The sequence below is a fragment of the Lycorma delicatula genome, chromosome 1, assembly GCF_047948215.1.
Source record: "Lycorma delicatula isolate Av1 chromosome 1, ASM4794821v1, whole genome shotgun sequence".
Lineage (NCBI taxonomy): Eukaryota > Metazoa > Arthropoda > Insecta > Hemiptera > Fulgoridae > Lycorma > Lycorma delicatula.
The window spans coordinates 361,470,999-361,484,166 of record NC_134455.1 but is presented as its reverse complement, the minus strand read 5'-3'; positions in this window follow the sequence as shown (position 1 = coordinate 361,484,166).

Sequence of the window (13,168 nt, the reverse complement as noted above, 5' to 3'; positions counted from 1 at the left end):
TCTTTTGAAATTATTATATTATATTATATAGTTATCTATTGAAAAGATAAGGACTTATAAAAGGATAAAATTTCTTTATCATTATTTCATATTCTGTAGAATATTTCTGTTATTTATTTTTGTAAAAAATATTTAATACGGCTATAATTATTGAATACAAATTTTTTAAACATTTAATTAAACTCCAGATCAAATTTAAATCTGACAAAACTTTTATTTATACTAAAATATTTTTCATTATTGTTTCGTTCATCTTCGATAGCAATATTTCCACTAATAAAGTAGTGAAAATTATACTACGAGTATATTCTTTCTCTTTAATCTAAAATAACCATAAAATTAATCTCTAATCTAAAAGGTATATCGAAGTAACTGAAATAAAACAACCAATTTTTAAAATAAAAGTCTAATTCCATTACACTTTTTTTCGATTTTTACTCCTGCACTCATTCTTATTTATTTGTTATTTAAGCATAAATCCACATAATGGAAGATGTTTTATTATATTATAATTATATTAATGTTTATATTATATAAGTTTGGTCAAATTTATTCGATTTGTTTTTGAGATAAATTTGGGGCTAATTTATGTAAAATCATTTTAATAAACGATGATGAATTCGTACTGCTTATTGTTTGTTCCCTCATTTTTCTATTTTTAGCACTTTCATAGAGATTTCTGCTTCGTCAGAACTCTGTTATAAAACGATTTTTAATTAAAAACACACTAAAAAAATAAAATTCGAGAGTTATTTTTACCATTTCAGTCATTTTTACTTCCTTGTACGAAGTAAAGGAAGTATTGTGATCGCGTAAAATTTCGATTTCTAGATTTCAACGGAAATATACATTTTAACCATCCCTGAATCAATTTTGAATAGTTTCGGCGTGATGTGTTTACGTACGTATGTATCTCGCATAACTGAAAAATGATTAGCAGTAGGATGTTGAAATTTTGGATTTAGAATTGTTGTAACATCTAGTTGTCACCACCTCTTTTGATTGCAATCGACTGAACCAAAAGTATCCAAAAAAGCCCAAAATCCAACCAAAAAAAAATAAATTTTTGATTGTTTCTTAAATGAAGTAATAATCCTTCATTGAGAGCTTTTTAACGATTTAGTGGTATTTGTTTTGATTGGTTTCAGAGTTGTAGCCAAATAAAACGTTAATTAATGAAATATTTAGATCTTACGGGAAGGCATATCGGTTCGAATCAGACTTCATCTCTTTTTTTAACTATTTTTTAATTTAAATATATTGATTTATTAAAAATTACTAACCTCTCATAAAAAAATGTACGATGAATAATAATAAAAAAAATAAAAAATAAAAAATATATATATTTTATTACAAGTTTTTAATGAAATAAAAATTTATATATTATTCATTTTAAAAAAAATGTGTAAATGTAATTTGATAGGCGTACAAGGAAGTCATGTGTTGTCCACATCAGATTTTTTAATTCATAATTTATATATGTTCTCTCGTTATGACGAAGCAATCATCTGTACAAAAGCACTTGACATAGAGTAAATGAATGAGAATTTATTTTTTAAATAATTATATTCATCTCCTAGGCTGCAATTTTCTACCCTGTACGTATTTATGATGAAAAATTTTTATTCGTTTGTATAATGTGTGCATTAATAAAACCTGATTAACCCTTTATGACCCTATATATATTAATAAATATGAAGAGCCCTTTATGACTGCAGATTACGTGATCCAGTACAATCCTTCATAATCGTATAAAATGTAGTAGTGCAAATTTTGATGTAAAACGCGTAAATAGATATAAAAAAAAAATTATAATAATTTGTTTCGTATATTTATAGTCTCTTAAATTTTGTAACAATTCAACGGTTTTTCTTTTTTCGGTGTCATGTCATTAATATGTCCTTATATGGAGATACCCTAGTAACATTACGTTTACAGTATGTTAAAAAAAGAGGAGTTGATAATTGTGCGAAAGATGTAACACACACTTTTTCAAAAATATGAAATACATAAGAGACAGCATTATGTAAGAATATTAGTGGGAGAGTTGATTAAGCTCTTTCCACCGATCTTGTAAATGATAAATTATATTCAAAATAGTAGGAGGTATCCAGAGTATTTCAAATCCCGACGGGCAGACACGTAACTCGTGACTATGAGCCCCCGGGAAGGGGTAAAATTGCAAAATTCAATTTTTTCCACATATCACAAGAAGTATACGTCGGATGGACAAAAGGTTTAAAACAAATTAGATTTGGCTTTTCAAGCTCTGCAATATTTTCCTTTAAGACTTTTTTGTGAAATCAATAGTTTTTGTACAAAATTAGAAAAACTCATAAAACATGGTAGATTTTTGCCTTTAATTTCCAAAAAAAAATGCATTTGTTTTCAAAATATTTTCACTGTAAATGTCTGCTAATTTGTGTGAAAGTCGTATTGTGGTTTCCTGATTCCAAATCCTGAAAGGCAAACAAGTAGGTGGAGACCAAAGGCCCCCGGGCAATTGTAAGTTGGTAAAAATCGGTTTTTTCCGTATATCTCGAGAAATCAACCCCATGGACCACAGGTCTGACCGAAAACACACGACAACAAATCCGAAATTACCATTAGTCTGCAAACCATAAAGCTTATGGTATCCAAAAATACCTAGTCCAACAATAAATAAACAATTTCATCATTTTTATAAAACAAAAAAATATTCTCTAATTAAAAAATTTCTCTAAAACAGACGTTAATTAGATTTTAAAATGAAATATGAAATTTAAAAATAATCCCGATCGGATCTGATAATCCTTCATAAGGGCGCTTCATCAGATTACGAAATGAGTAATGCTCGTCAGTTACGGTCGGTACAAGGGAATAAATAACATACCCAACCAGACCAAAACTGGAATTATTGGTTTTTAATTAGGAGTCGGCTCCCCAAAGTCCAGGAGATGAAAACGTCTATATAAAAAAAAGTCTGTCCAGATTACTATTTGCTGACTGTGCTACATTTTTTTGCACAAAATAAACAATAGTCTTGGAATAAATCGGCTCTTAATATATATCGCAGAATGAAAAATAACAAGCATAAGATTTTCTGATGATTTGGTAATTCTAGCCGATGGCATACACTTGATTCAAAAATTGTTAACAGACCTGGAATAAGGAATGAAAATAAATATAGGAGAGAATAAATTAATGGAAGTAAATAAAAAGAATTTAAGTGAAGAAAAAATAGAAAAGTAATTACTTTATTATTAAATTACGTTACTTAGTCGAGAGTTCTAGCGTTCAAGTCCTAGTAAAGGCAGTTACTTTAAAATGGATTTGAATACTGGATCGTGAATACCGGTGTTCTTAGGTAGTTGGGTTTCAATTAAGCACACATCTTAGGAACGGTCGAACTGAGAATGTACAAGACTACACATCATTTACACTCATACATATCATCCTCATTCATCCAAAGGGAAGAATTATCTAAACGATAGTTACCGGAGGCTAAACAGGAAAAAGAAAAGAGATTAAGTGGATTACAATAGCAAAGGTAGCCTTTTTTAGAAAGAACAATGTACTCTGCAGAAACATTGAACTGAATCTGATGAAGAGATTGGTGAAATGCAATGATCAGAGCATATTTTTTTATGGCAGTGAAATACGGAGAAAAGAAAAAGATAAGATCAAAGTTTTTATGAAGTGGATCTGAAGAAAGATGGGGAAGAAAAAATGGGTGGACAGGGTAAATACTGTACAGTTATTAAAAAGAATGGTCGAACTGAGACTGTACAAGACTGCACTTCATTTACCCTCAAACATATCATCGTCATTCATCCGCCGAAGTAATACCTTAACGGTAATTCTTGGAGGCTAATCAGGGAAAATAAAAAAAATATTTCGTTACTTAAATTATTTTATACTTACTTTTTTCGGATAAAAAATTTAATATCAATTTCTCCTGTAGATGAAATACTTTTTTTCATTTCTTATAAAAGTTATTGATATCATAATCAAATAGAAAAAGAAACAAAATTTGTTGTAAACGTTTTTTCATCCAAGGCGACACATATTTCTCGAGATTTACGGAGAAATCGGATTTTTTGAAAATTTGTCTCTGCCTAGGTGGTTCTTGTTTTCCATTTATGTATCTGCCTGTCGGGTTTGAGATACTCTCCGTATCCCCCTCACCATTTTCAATATAATTTATACATTTACATGACTGGTGGGAAAATGGTACCCGACTCTTAGTCTAAATGTTATAATAAATAAATGTAGTAAATATTTACTAGCCGAATTAACAGATCAGTAATAATTCAGATGAACTTATAAAAGAGATCCAGGAATATAGTAAATCGAATCAGAAATACCCTAGTCCAATTTACAGCATGAATAATTTACGGCATCCCTGTTAAATCCTAGAGTAAAACTTGAAGGAATCAATATTCACCGCCGATCCATGAGGCTAAATTCTCCGGGATTACAACTTTAATAGAATCAATAGGCGGACTGAAGTGTCTATCACGAATAGATTTTCTCATAATTAGATACGCCAATACTTAGTTCACCGGTATACTGATGATATGTATTGATCTCCGAATTCGATTTACTCTAATTGTTCTTATTAGAATATTCATTATATGATATAAAAACTTCATCGTTTTAATTCATTGCTTTTTGCCTTCAAAAAATTCCAATTTCAAAAAAAAAAATTTTTTTGAATATTTTCTCTGTAAATATATTCTAATTTGTGTGAAAGTCGTATTGTGGTTCACATGGTTTTCGGTCGTTTAAGGTCAAAAAAAAGGATTTAGTACTTTTTTTGTAACTACACTCTCCTATGTTTCATGGCGCAGGGGTTACTAACCTTTTGGTTCCGATTTTATAATTATAACAAAATTAATATAATTTAATTAATATAATTTCGTTTTATATACAGATTTAAGTCACTCACCTCCATCTTTCCCACAAAAAAGGAAGGAGCGCGTGGATTTGTTTGTTGTGTGTGCTCACATTATACGAATTTGAATACAAGATCGTGGGTACCGGTGTTCTTAGGTAGTTGGGTTTCAATTAACCACACATCTCAGAAATGGTCGACCTGAGACTACAAGACTACAATTCATTTACATTTATACATATCATCCTCATTCATCCTCAGAAGTAATACCTTACGGTAGTTCCGGAAGCTAAACAGAAAAAGAAAAAGAAAGAATGTATATGTGCTTACATTTTTATTTTAGCTACTATGGGCGCAGAGCTGACTAATCGTGCGTAGGGTGGTTGACCCGGCGTGAATGAATTCCTGCAGCGTACGAATGATTCATTCGTTCGAACAATTTATATACTTCTTGACACGAACAATTTATCTAAAATTGCATTTGTGTTTTGGGGATAAAAAAGGAGAACATTGGAGTTAGAGATGTGTTAAAAAATCACAATTCAAGAAACAGCTAAAACTTTTCAGCATTTTGAAGCTTTCATTGTAAAATTTTTTGTTACTAGTACGCTAAATTCATGAACGTTATTTAGATACAATTGACAAAAACATTTAACAAATGTATAATAAAATATAAACCACGTAACAATTTCCCGGCGGGCCGGAGGCCCGCCTTTTTCTAGTATAATATTAAAATATATTTTTATGGTTATATTTCATTTTGTTAAAAAAAAAATTACATCGATGCATGCCCTGTATGAGTTTAAAACCCGTGCAATCTCATTGGTGGCATCCTTACTGAGACCAGACTACAGGATGTCTTGAGACTTGTTGAAGACGACCTCCGGTGAATTCCCTAAGGCCTAGGTACGGAGGGGGTGGTGTGGCGACTGATCCGTCACATGGCGGGGGTATCTTCCCTTTCGAGGTCAAGATGCTCAGAAACTTTAGAATTTTCAAGTCTGCTGTAAATATTTCTGTGAAGTACTGGTTATTTAAATACGTAATATATTTTACACTAAAATATCGTACCATATTAAGCGCCATGTAACTTGACGGATGAGTTTGTTGTGTTACTGTATCATCAAAATAAATTTAGAAAAAAATTAATTACACCATTAGTTTTGCCAATTTTTTCTACGTAAAATATATAAACACTTAAAGTAGCCTGTATTTTGTTTATTATTGACGTCCAAATAGGTTTTCTAGAAACGGTTTTCTAGAAATTTTTTGGAACATTAAAATTTAGACATAAAGATAAAAGAATAATGAACGGCTATAAAAATTTGATTTGTTAACATGTTTTTCATCTAACCTTTATTTATTGCTCTTCCAAGTACCAGTATGATTAGCTGAATTTTAAAACACTCATGACGTTTTCTGAACAACAACGGATGACTTGCTTTTTACGTTAAATTTGATATTGTCGCGTGTTCGCGGTTCGATAAGGATATTAAGAGACAGCTCAAAGTAAAATTCAAATTAAATACAACATGAATTTATTAACAATTAAATTATAAACACCAAAATACAATTCCCATTTTCTAAAAATTATATAATAACTAATAAAAACAAATATTTAATTAACAGTAAGATAATAATAGATATATTTAAAGTTCATACAATTCACTTTATCCAATATTATTAACTAAATAACTACCCTACATGTTTTGCATGAATAGAAATGCTATCACATTCACTCCTAGTTCCAAACAACTCGGGTCGAACAGCTTCTTTTTTTCAATCACTGTCCAAAATGGAAAACTCGTGAAGCACTCTACACTCGTTTGATACCAAACATTTACTCTGATCGGATTACCGCACACTCAACTGAACTCAATCTTGTAACTTTCTCCGCCGGTCCCCGGCAATATTTATATCTCTTGACCTGCAGTACTAGTACCCGACCCGTCCTTTTGATTGTTAAAGCGTAATAATATTCACTGTCTTCCCTTCTATTATTTATTCCCCTAGAATAAGGAATGAAAGTGTACGAAATGAAAATAATTATAGGAGAAACTAAACTAATGGAAGTAAATAAGAAAGATGATTTACGTGAAGGTAGAACTGAAAAGTAAAAAATTAAAGATATTTGGGAACTATGGTGACAAGGACTGGAAGAGGGTAAAGGGAATAAGAGGAAGGTTAGCGATGGCAAAGGAAGATTTCACCAAGAAGAGGGAATTACTGCGTAGTAAAAGTTTTGTTGTATGGAAGTGAAGCATGGATGATGAGGAATAGGGAGAGGGAGTGGATCGAGGCTTTTGAGATTTAGATATGGAAAAGAATGAAGAGAGTAAGATGGACAGATAAAATGAGGAAATGAAGTAAAGAACTGGATTAAATAAGAAAGAATACTTATATGGGAAGTACACAAAAGAAAAGAGAACTGATTAGGAATGTGGTTAGATGAGGTGGAATCTTGATAACTGCATCAGAAGAGTCAACAGAAGGAGAAAGCAAACGAGGAAGAAGGATGAGGAGGAGGGACTGATGAAGATTAGAAACTACAAGGGGACGAATGAAAATTTTTAGACAGGGCTGGATGAGAGATCAGTGGCTTAAGAACCAACCTGCCTGGAGTGCCTAGAGTCCTGCCTGGAGTGTCAGGCAGCACTTCTGATGATGATAATAATTTATCTCAAAACCGGTGTGAAAATGTACACTATGATTTCAAGGACGATTTGAGGGGATGAACATCACGAGGAGGAGAGCAAAGACATTTCAAGGGGATTATATTAAATGCAAATAAAGAACTACGATAAAAACGGTTGTTGAAACAAATTGGAAAAGAAGATTACGTTTCAAAAATTCTTTGAAGAAATGTTAACTGAAATCTAAAATTGGTTGCCCATTTTTATTGTTAAGCAATCATCATCAATGAACACTAACGGAAAAGTATGTATTAAAAAATATGTAAAATAAGGAATCAAAACCAAAAAATTATGAAAAATATTAACTGACAAATAAACGTAATAATTAACCAATGAATAAACTATAAAACAAGTATTTTAGTTTTTATATTAGAATAGGGACCAAGGGAAGCAATTTTAGGCCTCAGATTAATAGTAGAAGGAAGATTAAAGAAATACAAACCGACATACTTGGCGTTTATAGACCTAGAAAAGGCATTCGATAACGTAGACTGGAATAAAATGGAAGAACATAAGAAAGAAGCCGTAATAAGAAAGGTGGTCCGACAAGGATCCCTATCTCCGTTACTTTTTAATCTTTACATGGAACTAGCAGTTAATGATGTTAAAGGACAATTTAGATTCGGAGTAATAGTACAAGGTGAAAAGATAAAGATGCTACGATTTGCTGATGATATAGTAATTCTAGCCGAAAGTAAAAAGGATTTAGAAGAAACAATGAACGGCATAGATGAAGTCCTACGCAAGAACTATCGCATGAAAATAAACAAGAACAAAACAAAAGTAATAAAATTTAGTAGAAATAACAAAGATGGACCACTGAATGTGAAAGTAGGAGGAGAAAAGATTATAGAGGTAGAAGAATTTTTTATTTGGGAAGTAGAATTACTAAAGATGGACGAAGCAGGAGCGATATAAAATGCCGAATAGCACAAGCGAAACGAGCCTTCAGTAAGAAATATAATTTGTTTACATCAAAAATTAATTTAAATATCAGGAAAAGATTTTTGAAAGTGTATGTTTGGAGTGTCGCTTTATATGGAAGTGAAACTTGGGACGATCGGAGTATCTGAGAAGAAAAGATTAGAAGCTTTTGAAATGCGGTGCTATAGGAGAATGTTACAAATCATATGAGTGGATAAAGTGACAAATAAAGAGGTATTGCGGCAAATAGATGAAGAAAGAAGCATTTAGAAAAATATAGTTAAAAGAAGAGACAGACTTATAGGCCACATACTAAGGCATCCTGAAATAGTCGCTTTAATATTGGAAGGACAGGTAGAAGGAAAAAAATTGTATAGGCAGGCCACGTTTGGAATATGTAAAACAAATTGTTAGGGATGTAGGATGTAGAGGGTATACTGAAATGAAACGACTAGCACTAGATAGGGAATCTTGGAGAGCTGCATCAAACCAGTCAAATGACTGAAGATAAAAAAAATATTAAAAAAATAAAGATAAATGAAAAAGCAAAAATAAAAATTACAAAAAAATAACTGTTATCAATATATGTAATCTCATTAGAAAGCAAAAATTTAGATTAAAAATATTTAAACATTTTAATTTCCTATTTAATCTTCCCACCACAAGTTAGTGGACGCTGCTTTTATAGGTAGGGTAGAAAAAATTTATCTCAAGAAAGTAAAGTACAATAGGAATCTTAAACTGATAAAGAAATATTTTCTCCTCATAAAAAAAAAAATGATTTTCATCTTAATTTCAAATAAGCTAGTGGATATCGGTTCCATGTCCTATATCATTGTTCAACGATGATGTTTTTGCTTCAGTGTCAATGAAATAAATTTCCCTTCTATTTATTGGTTTCATTTTTGTAAAATCATCTATCCTAATAAATTAATTTTGTTACCGGTTATCAGAGAAAGCTGGCCTGTAACCGATTTCTCCGGTCTTCTATAATTATTTATAATGAGCTAAATGCTGTTGTTTTTTTCCGTTGCTGCCAGCTTCGGATCAGTAAGTATAACTATTCATTTTTTCTGTATTTTTTTTTCTTTTCTCTAATGTTGTCTTATTTAAACTAAGAAGGTCTTTTTTTCTTTCTTCTGACCTTTTGTTTTCTTTGGATGTTCTTTGTGATTTTTCTTCGTTGAAACCTTTAATTTTTTAATTTTCTTGTCAAATAATAAATCTTGTTTAATATCTATTTTTTTCTAGATCTTTTCTAATTTGTCCTTCCCAATTTTTATCTAGGCAGTTTTCTTATTTTTAAAAACGCTGTGTATTTTTTAGTTAATATTTCTTCGTCCATTCTCTGAAGGTGGTCATAAAAATTAATTCTTTTCCTCATTTCATCCGCTTTGAATAAAAGTAGTAAAGTTCACAGATTGATCCTTACTCCATATTTTCGCTCTTCTTTAATGACTGGACGTATTTTTCTTAGAATTCTTCATTTTTTTCTAAATCTTTTGCTGCACCTTTACATCAAATTAAAAGTAATGTTTCTCGGTCTCAAATACCTTCTGGTTTTACTACTGCGTTATAGTGTCTTATTCAAGCGGTTTTAGATAAATATTTTTTGTTATATAAACATATTTAACTTACTAGTAAATTACTCAACAGCAAATAAAAGTTTTGCGAATAATACATATAATTAAATAACACGAGAACTTGTTAATTGCTTTAAAAGTAAAGTAGAGCTTTAAAAAAATCCAGTATGTCATACTGAATAGGAAGTAAATTTATTTTATGTAACATATTTAATACATTATTTGTATTTAGTTAATTTGAAATTTTAGAATAATATCAGATTTTTAATCGAAGGCCTTATTTAGATTAATAAATGAATAGATATTTTATTCTGACTGGTTTATAATACATTATTTAAATCACGTAAAAAATGAGTAGATTGCTACACGCTGGATAAAAGTATCTGATAAACACGTACATGTAGGACTTTCCATGAAAGTCCTACCACTGTGTGTTGTTTCAGATGTCCAGCTTACACATACATACACGTACACAGCTTAATTTAAAATATTTATAATTTCATTTAAATACAGTATTCTTAGTTTATTTAATTCAATGATTCTAACTAAAGCACGCACACATATTGTATTTAATTCGCATTAGTGTTGCGGTACTAGCGGCAACGGACGGCGCTAACTAAACTAATGTAATTTCACTAGTTACATAGAACAAATTTCGCTTGTACGGTTGTCAGACTTGTAAAGCCCCAAGGCTTAAGGCACCAGGTATCAAGTCAACCGAGCGATCGAGTTCAAAACCCGGCCAGACCGAGTTATTTTTTTTACAATCTTTTTTCTTTAGTTATTTAATTCTACCACTCATCTGTGACGTCACAAATAGCAGCATTTAAAAATCTCGAAATACTTAGGGTGACTTTACTCTACAGTCTCACCCCATTGACCTTACCAATGCCCCATATATTAAAGTAAACTGACCGAGTTTGGTCAAAATCGGTCCGGTAATTCTAGAGATATAAGGTGATTTAGAGGCCTTTCAAGATCCTATGAAAACCGATATGCCCAAATTGTACCTATCACAATACTTCCTTTATTATTATTTTAATTTAAATTTAATTATTAGTATTTTAATTATTTAAGTATTATTTTAATTATTAGTATTTTAATTTAATTTAGAGGTATAGTTCTGCTATAACGCTAGCTAGACGGGAAAGCAAAAAGGAACTGTCCCAGCATTCAGCTGTATAGATCAAATGAAATCGTGGTAAAACCTATTTCAGAGCAACATTAAAAAATTAATTATAAAATAAAACACAATTAATAAATACGCACAATTAATTATAAAATAAAAAATGTGATAAAAATCCATGCTAATTACTTAAAATATAAAAACTTATTAAGTAATACTATGGTATATAAACAAAGATAATAAATATCAAAAATAATTCACATTTAAAAGGCTATAATTGATATATAATATATATACATAGTAATAGTATATATCAGTCAACTACCCGTTGGCATAAATTGATTATAAAATCTCTTCGGTAGCAAATACCTGCATCAGTAAAATAATATTAATATTACCAAAAGGCAAATCTAAAAAGAAGGATTATCTCCTGTCACAAAGCTAAATCCATTCCCTTTAACCATTCATGCCCTGCCTATATAAATACTGTTCAAACCAGACAGTCCCTCCAGAAAGGTACACAAAGAGCAATCATTAACTAACAATATGTTCCATATTTGAGTTTCGGCTCTGCAAACACATGACTGATCACACGTCATTTTCCACTTAAATTTCTAGCAACTGTACTGCCCTCTCCGGTACGGAAACAATTCAAAACAGTCTATTCCTATCAAAGAAGGTGCATTCCATCTACTTTGTACGTCGGGTCAGGACTAAAAAAGTATTCCGTCCATCAAATATATCCCAGGATGTCGTTCAGCTGGTTTTAAGCAAAAAATCCGTTTCAACCAAATGGAAAGCTGACTTTAGGGTGGGTTTCTTCACCTGACTAGCCCTTCTCGGAGAGAGATATTTCACAGGATAAGAAAAAAGATGCGGAGAATATCTTCTTATGTTTTACTTTCTAAGCGGTGCCTCTTTGAGCCGAATTTCAGAGGAGGTTTCAGTGCTGTGTAACAGCACTGGGAGCTATAGGAGAGGTGTCGCCATGAAGATGCCACTAATTATTCTCATGACCATATTCAGTTGGACGCCAACCTCTCTAACATGAGCAGTATTTAGCCACACGGGAGCGCAGCTTCGACGCAGGAATAAACCGAGGACAAAGGTGTGTACACAGGACTTTAGTGTCGGCTCTTCAAGTCGATCAAACGAGATACTGTACAATATTAGTCCTGGTTCTTATCTTCGTCGCAGTTTTTTGAAGGCGGTCTCTGAATGTTAGAGAACGATCTATAATAACTCCCAGCTACTGCAGGTGTTCGTTATGTTTAACACATACACCGTCAAATCAGATATTACGTTTGTAACTGGCTAGTCGAATTCTCAAGTGAAAGCAGGCAATTTTCGTCTTTGTCGGGATGGGTTTGGGGTTCCAGGTCTAAAATAGTTTTTAAGGACATCAAGATGTCGGTGAATACGAGTTCAGTTTGTCGGAAGTCCTTGTGTTGAAAGCAATATTATCGGCATAGATAAACTTCCTGCAGTGGGTAATGAAGATGTCAACCGTATACATGTTGAATAAAATGGGTGCGAGAACAGATCCCTCAGGAAGACCATCATTAAAGTAACTAAAACAAGCTTTCCTTACGACCCAGGTAGACCTTGATTCTGTGCTTCTGCACAGAAGGACGGTGGCAGATAGACGGTGACTTCAGTCACCAGAAGAACGAGTGCAGCGGTCACCAGGATGATGTGCAGGACCAGTTGACTGATCTTCTCGAAACGACAGCTATTAGCGTCGGTGGCGAGGTCAGTGGTGTTATACGCGGTGCCAGCCTGGAAGAGAGCACTACAGAAGAAGGTAGGCAGGTGTAGGCTTGTCGGATTGCAGCGGCCGCTTGCAATTGGTGTGTCTAGGGCTTATCGGACAGTCTCGATAAAAGCTGGAAAGCGGGTCCGGTGTTGGGAGGACTGGTTGAGTGGAGGAAAAAAAAAAAAAGCTATACCTTAATTAACTTGTTGC